The following is a 15,434-nucleotide window of genomic DNA, read 5'->3' on the forward strand; positions in this document are numbered from 1 at the left end:
AACTTTGAAATGTTATTACCATATAATGAGCAACTGTAGAGCTCAAAATATCACCTTAATTTGTATTTGATTTTTCTTTTTTTAAAGTAGCTTTCAAAGAATATTACATAAGAAATCCTATCTACAAAGCTTAGTTTTTGGTGAATTTTCACAGCATAATATCACACAAGTATTTTAAAGAATAAAATAAACCATTTCTTCTGATTCTTTTTTCATAATAGCTGTGAAATACTGTACATCTTTAAAAATTCTTTTACTTGCCACAAAATAGTTCATGACAGAACATAAAATGCTTTGACTTTCAGATTAGACTTCATTTCTGCAAACATTAATTATTTAATGGGTTAAACAATGAGAATGACATATGTAAAATAAAATGTTGTGAATTAGTTTCTAACAATGCACGAGGATCCTTAAGATACATTAAAAAAACCAACAGCCATTACCCTGTCTTGGTTTTTTCAGTATTGTTTTTGCAAACAGTTTAGAATGGTATGTCCTGGTATGTGCCAGGACAGCACAGGAGAGGTTTTGGGGACCACAGAGCCCAAAAGGTCAGCTCGACACAGCCCTGCAGTCCAGCCCCTCTGTCTCTACCAACACTGCTACAAAAATGTGTAATCTCAGCAGGGGCAGAAAGGGAACTTGGGAGACTGAGGGAGGGGGTTACTGCACACTGGCCATCTCCAGATTGCACCTGGTCCCCAAAATCTCACATGCTCCCTTCTGCACAGCACTGTACTGAATTGTGCTACAGTCACACTGGAAAACCAGGCATAACCTGCCCCTAAATTACATAGGTGAGAGAATGACTCTAAAGACACAAATTGCACAAGTCAATGTTTTAATATATACCTAAGGTTTCATTTATACTTACCTGTGATTCCCCAAAAACTCAAATGAAATCCTCAATTCATATTCTCACATTTTAAGGACAAAATAATTATTTCTTTTTATCTTAATGGCAAATTTAGCTAGTGTATGACATTAATCATATAAATTTTGAAAGATTGCCTGTACTCTCTTGATACAGTTTTAAAAGAAATGCATTTCCGTAACACTGAAGTAATGTCTCACAAGTCTTAAATGTAAATATGAATGTTTTAACTAAAAATATATTGGGCTACTGAGTGCCCAAGGTCCATGCAAGATGCATGGAAAGACTTTATAGTTTGTGTGGAAAGACAGTAATTGGTAGAGAACCAGAACAGAAACTAGAAGTGAGGAAGCAACTGCAAACAGCACTGTACTACATTGGCATCAATTTGATAGCAACCATATAGGAAGTGAAATTCTTTCTCTTTCTTAGGCAGAATACAAAAAAAATCCTCTAAATCAAGTCAATTATCTACTATAAGTGATGAAGATGGCAATATTACAGAGCACAGTGTGTGCAAAATTAATGTTCATTGTAACTTTAGTGAAAATCTGCAGAGAGAGATAGTGGAGATACAACCAGGGGACAAATTTGCAGCAAGGATGTTACTTATATGTACACAATTGCCTGTTTCTTCTGAGTTATCACTTAGCTGAGTACTTATTTACTTCGTATTTTTCTGAAGATTCATATTGACTTGAGTATCCCCTAGTGTACTTCCTACAGTATAATTCACTGAAACAATCACAATTGGATGATCAAAATCTTCAATAACCTGACTGGCATTTATGCTGACTCACTGTCCACACATCAGGTTTCTACGCAGGCTTGAGTCTTTTTCTGTTCATATCACATCTTCACTTTTTACATGTCTTTAAAACAATTTCAATGAGCTAATTACAATTCGAAATAGCAGATGTGGGGTTTAAAAGTCATAGGGTTTGCACCAACAGGGTATCTGAGCAAATATCCTGTTAACTTAAGTGAAGCTTGCAAAGATATGGAACCAAGTAATTAGAGATTAATAATAATATGGTTAAAATTAAGCCCACAAAAACTGTATTTGCATATATAGCCAGGAGCAGATCACCATTAGTATTATTTTACTCTTATACTGAATCACTTTTCAATATGTTGTAAGACCATGAAATTCAATGAGAATTCATGAGTTCAAGGTCAGGGCAACTCCCAAAACAAGCACAAGCTGGCAGGAGAATGGATTGAGAATGGCCTGAGGAGGAAGACTTGGGGGTGTTGGCTGATGAGAAGCTCAACATGACCCAGCAATGTCCATTCACAGCCCAGAAAGCCAACAGCATCCTGAGCTGCATCAAAAGCAGCATGGCCAGGAGAGCAAAAGTGCTGTTAAATGCCAGATGCAAGACTTGGAAAAGATTTTCTAAAAGTTTAATGGGACTTTTTTTATTGCAGGAATATCTAATAAATATGTCTGTGTTTATATGTTAAAAGATGCTAAAAGACCATCTCCTCACTTCCTTAGAAAATAAGCACCCATTTAACAAAAAACCTCATAGCTCTAGCCATTGAATTCATTACTTGCTCTGAGATAGTATGGAGTTACTGTCATGTATTTACACAACATAGTTCTTCAAAGGGTCAAAGATCAAAGTCCTGAGTAAAATAAAGCTCATATTTCAACACCATCACCAAGGTAATTGCTATTAATAAATTGGATCATTATCTTTACTGAAGGAATATTATATTGCATGAGCATTTTAGTTCAAAGATTACTGTTCTCAAGCATGTTTCCCACTCACTGCCACCTACTATGTTACACTTCACATCATGGAACTCATTTAGAGTCCAAAATCTGCATTTTTTTCTGATAAAAATAAGGTATAAAATATGTACCAGAAGCATGTGTAATGGTGTCCACTCCTGGCCAGACATCTAGGCCAGGGGACAGATTACTGCAAGTCCAAAACAAAACTCAAAAAAATATAAATAACACCAAAAATTAAAATAATAAAATAAAAATATAAATAAACATAAGATATAATCACCAGTTCAAAACTCTACAGGTTCAATGAGGAAATTCTCTTGCTGAAATGAACATAGAGAGCACTTCTGTCGAGAACAATGCTGTAGGAGTTTTGATGTTTAAAAATACAAACCATTTATACCCAAGATTTTTAAGAGCAATTATAAAAACTATGGTGAATGAAACAGATGGGGGAAAGTTTCTCTCTTCTTATGAGGTATATAATAATTTCGTGGAACACCAAGTGCTCCACTGCCAATGGTTCACCTTCTAACTCCATGGGTTTCCCAAAATACCTATGATAAGCCAGCCTTGAGACTTAAGCTTCCAGGTTATCTTTGACAAATCCTTCTTGACAATGCATCTTCACCTCTTAAATAAACCCAACAAGGTGATCCAGACTCCACTCTTGGTTCAAACTGCAGGGATTTAAACCTCTCTCCCTCAAGAAATATCTGTAACCATGAACCTCTGGGTGATGAGAATGTGCTCTCTCTCCATACTACTGACATTGTGACATCATGCAGAAAGAAATTTGTCATAAATTAAATTGGAAAGGGAGAGCCCAACTTCCCAACTTTAATTTATTGATTGAGACATTTCTGTTAAAGACAGGAATACTCAATAACAGTCTGCAGGTTGTTGTAGCTGCCATTACAGAAAGTGATTTAGAAAACATTACAACTGCATTCTCTGCAGGGCCTAATCCTCTAGTAAGTATTAGGTATGTTCTGAGACTACCTCCCAGATGAAGCTGCTTATAGGATTTGGTAGAGAAATGGTTCCTAGATTGCTGCCAGACTAAGGCAGAAGATAGGAAAACTCCAAGCAGGACAAGCACAAAACCAGGTATCTGGACACATATACACATGAAAAGGAAAAGAAGTAAAGGAAGTAGCAAGCAGCTACTAATGAAGGTCTTTTGGGATCATACTTTATGCTTCATAGGCCCTTTATGTGAGCCACTGTACAATTCCTCTGATTTTGAGGTGTAGTAGTACTCTCCCTCCAAAAGGAATAGCAGTATATTGGGAAAATAGAGGAGCCAAAGAGAAGGAAGCACATATACTGCAAGCTGCATAAGCCATCAGGCTTTACCAAGGCAGTCTGAGCCCTGGCAGGCAGTCAGTGAACTCAGCCCAGTGCCAGGCAGCTGTGCTCACAGACCGTGTCCAGCCCCTGAGCACGGGCCCTGAGCACCGGCTCAGACAGCGCTGCGCTCTCTGCGGTCAGCGGGCCTAGCACGAAACCAGGGCAGGAAAGAACTTTTGGTATGCACTTAAGGTCATAATTAGGAAAGTGGGTAAGTGGATGCTTGAAGTTAATCACCTGCTTAAGTGCTTTCCTGAATTAGAGCCATACATTGGTATAACTGATAACTATATCTTTACGTAGACTCCATTTTATAATTCTACGCAGAAACAGGGAAAGAAACTATTCATGTTAAAGGAAGTGAAATGAAGCTGAGTAAATTCGATTCCTGCTAATTTTGTTAGCTTTTTTCAGTGCTGTCACACCAGTTGGAACTTAATTTAGAAATCTGTTTGATTTTTGTAACTTGAGATTGATATGTTTCTTAGCAATAGCCTGTTTATACAAAAACATTTCATTTCCCTTTTGCTTTTTGTTTTCCTTCATATTATAACAATTTGCACCATTTCTTACCTCTATTGCTAAACAGATACGGTTGTTAGGTTTATAGTAATTCCAACCATAATTGTGCAGTGTATATGTTTCCTGTCCCTCACCCCAGTGAGAAGCTTTCTGAGTAAATATTTACAAGGACATAATTTCAGTGCAGTTTAATTAAAATGTTGATTTTCAAAGAACTGTAAATACATTCAGTTGATATTATTAAAGCATATTTTAAAATCATAATAAATAAGAAAACATGAGCTAGAATTAGTATAATCCTAGTGTTTATTATAAACAACGGGATATTTATTTCTGAAACTGATCATTCAGCATGGATGCAATATTCTATGTTCACTGAATTCATAAAAAAACATTTCCCCACCTTTGTGTCTACTAAACATTCTCCAAAATATCATAAGAAGTGGAAATAACATTGTTAATTGTCCTGAAAACCTCCCAGGTTTCCACAAATGTAGTTTGCTCTGCTCACACCAGACCTGGGACAGATGTAGTTGCAACAATTTCAGCATCAGCAAGGGCACCTATTAATGCATACTTTGATCTTCACTCCCTAAAAATTGTTGTTCGGGTTGTTAAGTACTCACTGCATTTCATTTCAGGGGAGAGAGCTATCCCTATGCAAAGAGAAATTGCAGGTTTGCTATGACACCTTCCTGCAGAAAAAAAAGATACCACACACAGCCTCAGTCTTGCACAGTTTAAACAAAGCTTTACTAAATACTTCCCTTGGAAAAAGTGACAAAAATGGTTAAAGGATGACAAAAAAACCTCAATTATTTTGCAGATATAGAGCTGAGTAATGAAATAAGAACACAAAGATTTTTTTTTTACCTGCAGTCAAGTAAGTTACGATGGAATTATCGGAAGACAGCAAGGATTTGTCCACATAAATATTCTGGCAGGACCAAGGCTTAAGTTATACAAAAAAACCCCACCCAAATTCAGCCATTAGCTCAGTTTCTCCTTTTCTTAAAGTCACCCCAAAATATGACAGATCTATAACCCCTAAAAAGAAGAACAAACTATATCTGCAACAAGTGCATTTTCAGAAATATTGAGACATATTTAAAAAATAGTCTGAGAACTAATCTGTCCCCTGCCTGCTAAGCCCCTAGAGGCTAAAACCTTCCTTGAAGTTAATTTTCCTTACTCAGAAATTCCCCAAACTAAATACAGTCTGTACAAATGTCTCAACAAAGAAAAATTATTTCTATTTCCTCTAAGACTTAAGTATTTGAGTACTAATGTCACTGCAACTTAATCCTAACTCTTTTACAAATTTGTATCCTGTAGAAATTCACTGTGCTCTCTTCCTCAGATGCTTCCTCAGCCTCCTTAAAGGCAAGAGTTGTCCACATCAAGTAGTAAAGAAATCACCTTATTACAATAACTCTATTATTTCACACCAACATTTTCTCCCAAGTGACCATGGTTAACTGCTCCCAGGGGAATTTCCCCCTTCTGCCTATGGATTTCACCTGAGCAGAGTACAACACCCAGAGCTGTTCTCTCTGTACCCAGCCATTGATTTATTAACAAAGAATACCATAGAGTAAGCTGTGTACAAAAAGTTCCATTGACTATCATAGCAGGCCTGGTTCCAGCTCTCAGCTCGGGTAATCAGGTTAGATAAAAATAGGCTTTGTGCTCTATTTTCTGATCTGTAATGCATCTCTTTTAGAAGAAAGGAAAGAAAAGGAAACAGATATTGATTATAGCTATGTTGGCTTCATCTAGGGTAATTTTTTTTTCCAATGGCTGGTATGGGGTTAGGTTTTGGATTTGTTCTGAGCATAGAGTTGGTAATGTAGAGATGTTTTTGTCATTGGTTGCTGGCTGGGGTGAAATCACCACAAGCCCTGATTTAGGGAGTGATGAGCTTGTGTTTTGTATTTCTCAGCTCTTGTACTGGGTAATTTTTGAATATATTTTCTCTGATTTCTCTAATTCTTTTGAAGTTAGCATATTACAGGGAGGGGAGGGTATTCTGTTTTGGGTTTGCTTCATTGTTTTGTTGCTTGTTGAGTTTTTTTTTTAATAATAAATCTTCTGATATTGCCTAAAAGCCCACAGTATGTGCTGGAGATAGGAGCATTAGAGGCAAGTGAACAAATCTTCAAACAACCTTTCCATAAACTCCAGGAGCCCCACTCCTCCTCAGTGAAAGATACAAGAGGACCAGATCACTTAATATTTTGAGGAAAGAAGGTTTATAAGTCATCATTTCTTAAGCAAGTTATACCAAAATTAAAAGAAAGCTCTCTCAAATGAAACTTCTTATGGTCCTTAGAGATTTTTACACCTTGTTCCAAAAGGATTCCCTTACAACCTCTTTCTCCAGCTACTTTTGTCTATTGCTTATACAAAGAAACTGTATTTCTTCTCAATAGGCAGTAGGAAAAACTGTCATAATGACCCTTTCTTTGCAAACTTTTGCTGCACTGGTAAGGCCCCACTCATCCATGTCTAATTTTTTTCATATTTATAAGAAGGAATGTGAAGGAAAAAAATATGCAAGAGTATGTTTCAACATTCCTTTCTTTTGACTTCAGCTTTCATCCTGAGCTTTGCTTGCATGGCAAGGAATTGCTACTGGATTTTGTATGTGTACATAGTGATATTTGTGTGTGTGTGTGTGTGTGTGTGTGTGTGTACATTTTTGTTGTTTTGCTTCTGAAAGAGAAATATCTGCTGCAGGTGATCTGGATTCTGCATGGAATTGAACTGTTTCTTCACCTTTAAGGTGTTTTTGTTGTTTTCTATGTTACAAACTGGCATTTTAAGGAAGCATAGTGCTTCTGAAGGATTTAGTCCATGGCATGCTATTCCTTGGCTGATTAACTCTGTAACTAAGAGGAAATATCTTTCCAGGTGATCAAAAGGGTGACCATTTTCCCAGTTTCCCAACAATTTCCACCACTGTTTAAGTTTCTATCTTTTGATAAGCCTACTTCCACATTTTCTCTGCTCTGGTCAGAGCACAGATGTGCTTCCCAGAGTAAATACTAGCTGTGGATGGTACAGCCAATTGCCATGTTGGATAGAACAGCTGAACATCATATACTGTATGCAAGGTTACTGTGAAGTGCAAAAGAGGAAAGCAAAATCAAATAGCTGAATAGGTGCATGGCCTGTTTGGTGACCAGCTGTATATCCATGCAAGGTCTTATCATGAGGGCCAATCTGAGTACAAGTTTCTGCTTCATTTGTTTCTCCAGCTTGCTTTTTTTCATGCCTTCCCCTTGGCTTTTGTCCTCTACTGTGTGTATATTTATCATCTCATCCTAGATATGGTTCTTGTATTACCTATTACATAAGTAACAGCAGCATTTTATTAGCAAGCTACATGGTTTATTTTATTAGCAAGCTACAAGGTTTCAGTTCTAGTGAAACAAATAAAATGTATCCCAAAAAATATATGCTGAAAAGAATGGTGATCAAAGTTGTATAAAAATATTGAACACTTAATGATGAACTCCCTTCCTATCGAGATATCCTTGGACAACATTGATTTGTTACATGCTATGTAAGACTGTTTATGACAACTTTGATCAGAAGTAATCAAATTTAAGAAACAATCAGGCCACAGATGGCAGTTAAGCTAGTCTTTGACTAAATTAATTGGTTTCATAATTGGGTACACATGGAGCTCTTTAAACATTAATCACAGTCCTCTTAGATATCTTTAACAAGAGAAAGTATGGCTGTTCTAACCAAATGCTTTGTGAAGCTGAAAATAACCAGGAAGTGTTGGCCTAGGGAAAAAAAGCCTCAGAATGCTGTGATTGTATTTAGCTCTGCAGAGATAAGAAACAGCAAGATGAGCATTGGCATGTTTGGTTAAATTTAAGAAACATTTTGTAACTGCACAGAGGTAGGAAACTTGTTACTGTTATCCTTTCACTGGGCACAGAATTCAAAATTGCTTTGGATTTTAAAAGCTTATACAATTTCTACAATTAGTTTTCTGTTAAATTTCTTCCAATTTCACAGACCTGTAGATACAATAGTGAAAGACTAGAGCCCACTTAAATTATCAGCAACAAATGCCGTGGCTTAAGACATTCCGAGCACTTCCTTTGACTCTCCAGTCTGATGGAGTATCTCACTACAATCTATAGTAAGGCAGCAACACCTGACTGATGAATACTGAGAAAAAGCTGACTGTGAGAATGCATAAAAGCCTAAGAATATGAGAAATAATCTAAATAGGAAGGGCTTATTAAAAGGTATGAAAAGTATTCACTATGAAACCTTGTCACCCACATCTGATGAAGTGATGGTACAGCCTTGGCATGTAAAAATATTTGTGTAATATTTAAGTGGGCAATTTTAATTTTTAACAGTAAAGCTCTACAGTTAAGATAGAGTTTCTACCTTAAAGAACACAACACTGTCAGGTCTAACACTAGCATTACAAATTCTATTGTTTCTTTAAGCCCAAGACTCTAGGATCAGAAGACAGGGGCCTCTTGGCTTTCCTTTGAAAGAAACTTTAAACATTTCAGTGCAGAAAAGGTTGAAAATATACCTTGATTCAACCCTAAGCAGACAGGCAAGAAAAAAAATGCAAAATGGAATGCAATAAACTAGAGAGAAGGGATGGAGAAGGAATAGATCTGAATTGCTGTGGCACTGGGCCCATACTTGAAGGAGAGGGATCCCAGCATTGCTTTGAAGTGCTGCACACCAGCTTCTCACCAACTTGCTCTGCACTGTGGGGAGGAGCTGCCAGGGAATACAGATACCTAGCTGGGAAAACATCCTTCATGGCAAATGGTGGGAAATTAAACACATTTTAAACCAGGGGAGGAAAAGGAAGAAACCCTCAAAATGTATGGGTTTTATGAGGAAGTTGCCTTGCCTAAGACAGAGAAGGAAAGGATTACTTCTCTTTGCATCTCAATCCATGAATACTTGAAATGAAAAGGTTTTTTCAAGGATGATCAAATTATGGGAAAGAACAACAGAAATATCACACTTTTTCTCATGATGATCTGCAGTAGATCATCTCTGCTGTCTACTTTTCTCAGCAGGAATCCAACAAGCTATTCAGTTTGTCACATTCAGCCTACCATGACTTCATTTTTTTATTAGCTGAGGGGATTACTTAATGTAGTCCTAAAAAGGAATACTTAATATGATTGTTCTGTAACTTTTTTTGAATTAGCCTAATACAAAAACAGTCTTTAAAATTAATGTGAAAATGGTAAATGGAAGAAAATAATAATGAAAAACTGATTGAGAAATAACATGAATGAAAAAAAAATTCCATGTTTGATTTTAAAATCTCAGTATGAAAAAAGGGAAAATAAGAGACCATCTTGATTATGTTGAATTAACTGCCTTTACAAAATAGAAATGTTATTTTCAGTACCTCTGCAGCACTACTAAGATTGACCATAACCACATGAAAAGATACTTATTGAGAACCAGAAGATAAAAATCCAAATATTTCAAGAATGCAGTTATGTGAAGAAATCTAAGGTCACAGCAAACTAAACCCCACAAGACTGATCTAGCTACTGAAAGAGTTGCATTACAGTAATAACTTTTTTTTTCACCTTATTTTGGATTTGAGAAGTCATGTTACTCCCCCTGTTTTGCTAAAAGGAGAGTGAATTCCATACACAGTATTCCTTCTTTCCTTTTTTTTCTACTTTTTTTTCAATTCAATGAGTTTAGCCTGAAAATGAAGATAGAGAATTGGTAGGAAAAGAGAGAAAGAGGAGATCAGTGAGGGATTCAGAATATAGCTTAAACCACACGCAATTCAGCAAAAAGAAGGGCTATACATAAAATTGATAGGATGAAGTCTAAAGATGTAATAAAAATAGTTGTTCTAAATGAATCCATTAATAGTTCTACTTCAAGAGGTGATAATTTTGCAAGTGATATTACAGGAAATAAACTGCCATACCCAAGTGACTAGCACTCGGGGTGGATGCTGGTTAGGTTGGTTATAAAATTGCAGCTTATTCTGGAAACTGAGCTGGAAAGATGTGCAAAGGACTCCAAAACATGAATTTCTGCAGTAAAATCAAAAACATGCATACACCTTCCTCATCAGTGACTCACACTCCTGGGGAGATGGTAGAGACCTAGGAGGGGATACCCTATGCTCTGCTTCCTGGGCAATGGCTCTCGTGGAGCAGGCAGCTTGAGAACCGGGTGTTGCTCATGCAATCCCTCATTTATATTGCAATCCTTCAAGGGGAAGGAACCACCTCCTGTGATGCTCCACATATGCTGTATCTTGTCACATGCTCTGTTGGTTCAACTTTCATACAGGGAAACCTACCCAATGTGACATTCCATACAAAGAAGGTTTTGGGGAAAAATCTTCTTTCTTAGCTTAAATAGTAATTGAGCTGTAGTCTGCAACAGAAGTAGCAGTCCTTGTCTTACTTAGCTTTAGCAAGTTCTTAGCTACTGTAATTGTACAAGTCATTCATGAAGACATAAACAGTCCTTTGTCTTTTCAATTATAACACAAGTTTGGATTACCAGGGCATTCTCTGATGGCTGGCTCAGTATTTCATGTCCATCTCTAATATTAAGCTGCAATTAGTGATCTATTCTCTCTGGATTTAATAGCAGTATATTTTCAGCTGCAGAGTTGCTCTGGTGATGGCATACTTAAATTACTTGGCCACAAGGGAAACTTTAGAGAGAGTGAGTGACATTACTGGGCTGTGAGGAACATAGGATAATGTTTAAATGGAAGGAAAACCAGCCATATTTGATAGATAGTGCTATGGAGACATCACTTAGGAGTATATATCGGATTTTCCCTTCCCTCCAAATTTCATTTTAATAGCCAAATAATGACACATTAAAACAGCAGCCCAATCTACAGTAATTTGTTATTTTCTGGCATTTCAAGCTGCTTTCACTAACACACCTTTTTCTGCCAGACTGGTACTGAAACAAGATATATCATCCTCATAAGAACACTCTGAGAATAATAAATGTTTTAAAATAGTACCAAAAAAAAGTTTCTCTTCTACTTGTTTTGTATAATATAACATCATGGAATCTTTCATACAGTTGCATATTAATATTTTATTTCACCTTACAAGCCTGCGTTGTTTAAAGTCCCTTATTTTTGACCTTGCTGAACACTTTGAGGAACTGTTCTATAAAGTAACATGATTTTACTATGATCAAGTGTGCTCAGCTCACCGTAAAAGTTGTGTGATTGTTTTTCTAGTTCTAAGAGTTTGTCTAAATACAATGCAGCCTCCATACATGCATTCTCTTGTGTAGCAGAACATGCATGTGATGGGACCATGGCCCCTGTACCACCAGATCCTTAGTCTCTAAACAATAACAATAAACAAAGACCTGAAAATAACCTATGAAAACTTCACTGTATATTCTAAAATGGTACATAATGGAGAGCTCTATTCATGTTTTAGTTACCCACATAAAACCAAGTGCATCTATTTTATAAACATTTACTGTAGAGTTTCATTATAATGTTTGCTTGCTACAAAAAAAGCAAGTTTGATATATGGAAGTGACATCTCTATTTAACTAAAATAGCTGATATAAGTAAACAGGACATGAAGAATATTGGTGTTCTTGAAAGTCTGCCTGCTTTTCACTGAGCTAATTAGATGATGTGATAAGAGCACATCCGCTCAGATACAAACTTTGTTTTTTGGTTGCCCTAAACCATACACCTAGTTAGATGCTCACAGATTTAAGAGCACTACTGCTGGACCACAAGAATCACATTCCCACTTTTTACCTCCCTATCCAAAGGACAAAGATTTTTTGTTTTTAATGGTCATCTGCCTGAATATTCATGTTTCATGTACTTAGAATTAGGTCAGTAACAGCAACAGAAATGCAGGCACTGGAATCAGCTGATGCCAATGAGAATCACAAAAACAGACCCTGTAATAAGGAGACAGCAGTATTGTTAATTGTATATTCTACTGAAATACACAGTCTTTGAACACTAAATATATATCCTGAGATATACCCAATATGTGATGTGACTGGGGGGTTTTCCTGTGCAGGGCCAGGAGCTGGACTCAATGATCCAGATGGATCCCTTCCAACTGACAGTAATCTACATGCCCTGAATTTTCAGGTGTAAACAGATAATTTCTTGCATCATATTTAAGATATTTGATATTAAATTATAGTCTATCCACCCATCCCCACTTGTAAACGATTTTGAATTTTATATGAGCATAGAGATACAAAAGATGTAAACTTGGAATTCTTACAAATCATACTTCTTTCTGGTGATCCAAAAATCAGTGAGGAGACTTGAAGTTGCCTGACTCTTCAGCTCTGTTAAAAAGCTCATTCTTCCACTTGTGTGTGAAATGGAAACTTTTCCAATTGTTCCTATTAGAGTTTGTTATTTCATTTTCCCTTCCTTTCCCTTCATTTTCATTTAGAACTGATGACAAGGCAAAGAAATGTTCAGAGTTTAACTTCCAAGACTCACAGGGCCCCTAACCCAAATATCAGCAAGATCTGGATTATGAACATATTTTTGTGTATCTTCACACTGATTGAGGTTGTCATGAAAATTCCAAGTCTAAACAACTAGATTAGGGACAATCTTTTTATTTGGGCTGTGCTGCTTGCCACCACAGACATGGAAGTGATAAATAATGGGCTGGCCCCTCTCTCACAGCATTCCTGCTGTACTGCTCTACAGCTGCTGGTAGAGCTGCCTCTGCTGAAGGAAAAAGAACGATCGTGTCAGTGTTTATGGTGAAACATCCTCTAGTGTCATTATTTCCACCCTTCTTTTTTCTGTTGTGGTATATCTTTCAAGTATCAATTATCTGCAATATTCATTCATAAAGCTATCACACAATTCATCATTTCACCCCTTCTGTTTTACCAAGACACTGACAATTTCAAGGTTTACTAATTGCATTCATGTGAGGGAGGAGCTCACCACTGATTGCATCTGCAGAAGGCTTGCTACAAGGTTTTGACTGTTCAAGTTAGGTTCTTTTAATTACACTGCATCATTGCCCCCAGTTTCCATAAAGCAGAACTTATGTGACAAAGAGCCATGCAAAGTTGTCTGTACAGGAGGAAATTTCACCTTTGGGGACTAATTATAAAGAGTTTTTGGTGATGAACAATTTTGCAATGTTTCAATAAGATAGTTAAATCTCCCCAGTATGTTAAAAAAATTAATTCAAAATGTTAGATTTTAATGGGGTTGTGGTATCAAACTTTAAGCATCTTTGAGTGTTTTAATTTCTCTTTACCCCCAAATTAATATGAGATGAAACAGGAAGAACAACAGTAGTAATTCTTGTATCTTCAAAAAAATTGTACTGGATTTTGTCTCCAGAGTAATTTCTAAGTAATTGGCACTCTGATCCCATAAAAATTAGCTAGGACAGCCAGCTAAAATTAACTAAATTGAAACTACCCCTCACTGCTTCAGCTTCTGCCCTCAATCAGCCTTGGAGTTTTAATCCAACCCTTGTTCATAAAACTGGAAATATTTCTATAAAATCAAGTACAAATCCACATAAGAAGTAATCTCTTGGCTGGAAAGTAATTTTCATAGATAAGAAAAACCAGTACTCCTAATGTAAAAAAACCATCCCTGAAGGTTTGATGAAGCAGGATCCTTGGCTTACCTGGTTCAGTTTTGTTTGGAAAAGTTAAACATCTCCAAGGGAGGGAGTGGTCCAAAGCTGGTCTCTGTAGCATATCTGATTTCTAGGCAGTATTTTCAGAAGGAGTAAGAGTTCAAAACCTAGATAACTACAAAAATTCAGTGGGAAATACTTTATTTGTCCTTTTCCTCTCCTCTCTGAAATCTGCCCACCAAGGTTTTCAGTTTTGTTACTTTTTCCTTTCATGCCTGGAGAAGTCTCTCAAGCAGGAGAAGCCTTGAAACTGCAAGAAAAATAATGTTAATTTCACAAAATGAGAGGGGGGTGTAATTCCTTCCATATTCATTATTTAATCATAGAAACCTCAAAATAAAACTCTTCAGATGTGGGACATTTGTGTCCCTATGAAACTGACTCACATCACGTAAGCTCAGGGGTTCAGTTAAACACCATTCATTTAAAATTCTTCTGTGTTGAATTCCCTAAGCTCAATTACCTGCTTTACAGAAGTGACAAAGTTTATTTGTATGAAATTTCTTTACAAAACAATTATGTGATCTGCCATCTGTTCCCCAAGTTTTGTTTGTCCCAGCAGAAGCAGAACAGAACTTCAGGGATCTCTACAAACAACCCCTGAATGTGTCCTTCACCCACAAAAAAAGAACATCTTTATGAAGTTCAGAAGGAAATATCCATCAGGTTTGCAGTAGAAGCCAATTGATGAAAGATTTGATTTTAACCAGTCTTATGGCAAAAAAAAAAAAAATCCCAAAAAACAGGAAGAATGCTATTAGTTTGAAACTTTTGCGTTATCCAAATAAGGTTACATTTTACTTTGTGTGGGTTTTGTCTTCTCTGAGTTACCTTGGCTTTTGCCATTTCTTTGAGGTAGGACTGAAAAATTTTGCTGCTGTTTGGAAGGCCAGTATGAGAACCGAGGTACTTGCAATAGATCTGAGGTGAAGAAGGAGACTCATAAGTTGCTGCTTATTTATTGCTGGTTGCCATGATGAAAAGTTAGAGGAAGCAACAGGCTGCCTGCACTTCCAGTCTTGCCATTCTCCTGATATGCTTCACTAAAAGGTGGTCAGGGCTTCACTCCTACATAGCATTTCTTCTTACAGTGTACACAGATCTGTATAGGGATGAATGTGGGGAATAATTTCCTCTTTATTGTTCAAACTTGAAGCTCTTCTGCAGTTTCAACACAGTATTGCTGCTGTTGACTCTCCTTATACTGGAGAACAAAAAGAAAATTTGGCATAGATAGAGTGATTTGGTTCTT

This window comes from Melozone crissalis, unplaced genomic scaffold, assembly GCF_028551555.1.
Source record: "Melozone crissalis strain CALT ecotype California unplaced genomic scaffold, PUWL_Pcris_2 ptg000006l_1, whole genome shotgun sequence".
NCBI lineage: Eukaryota > Metazoa > Chordata > Aves > Passeriformes > Passerellidae > Melozone > Melozone crissalis.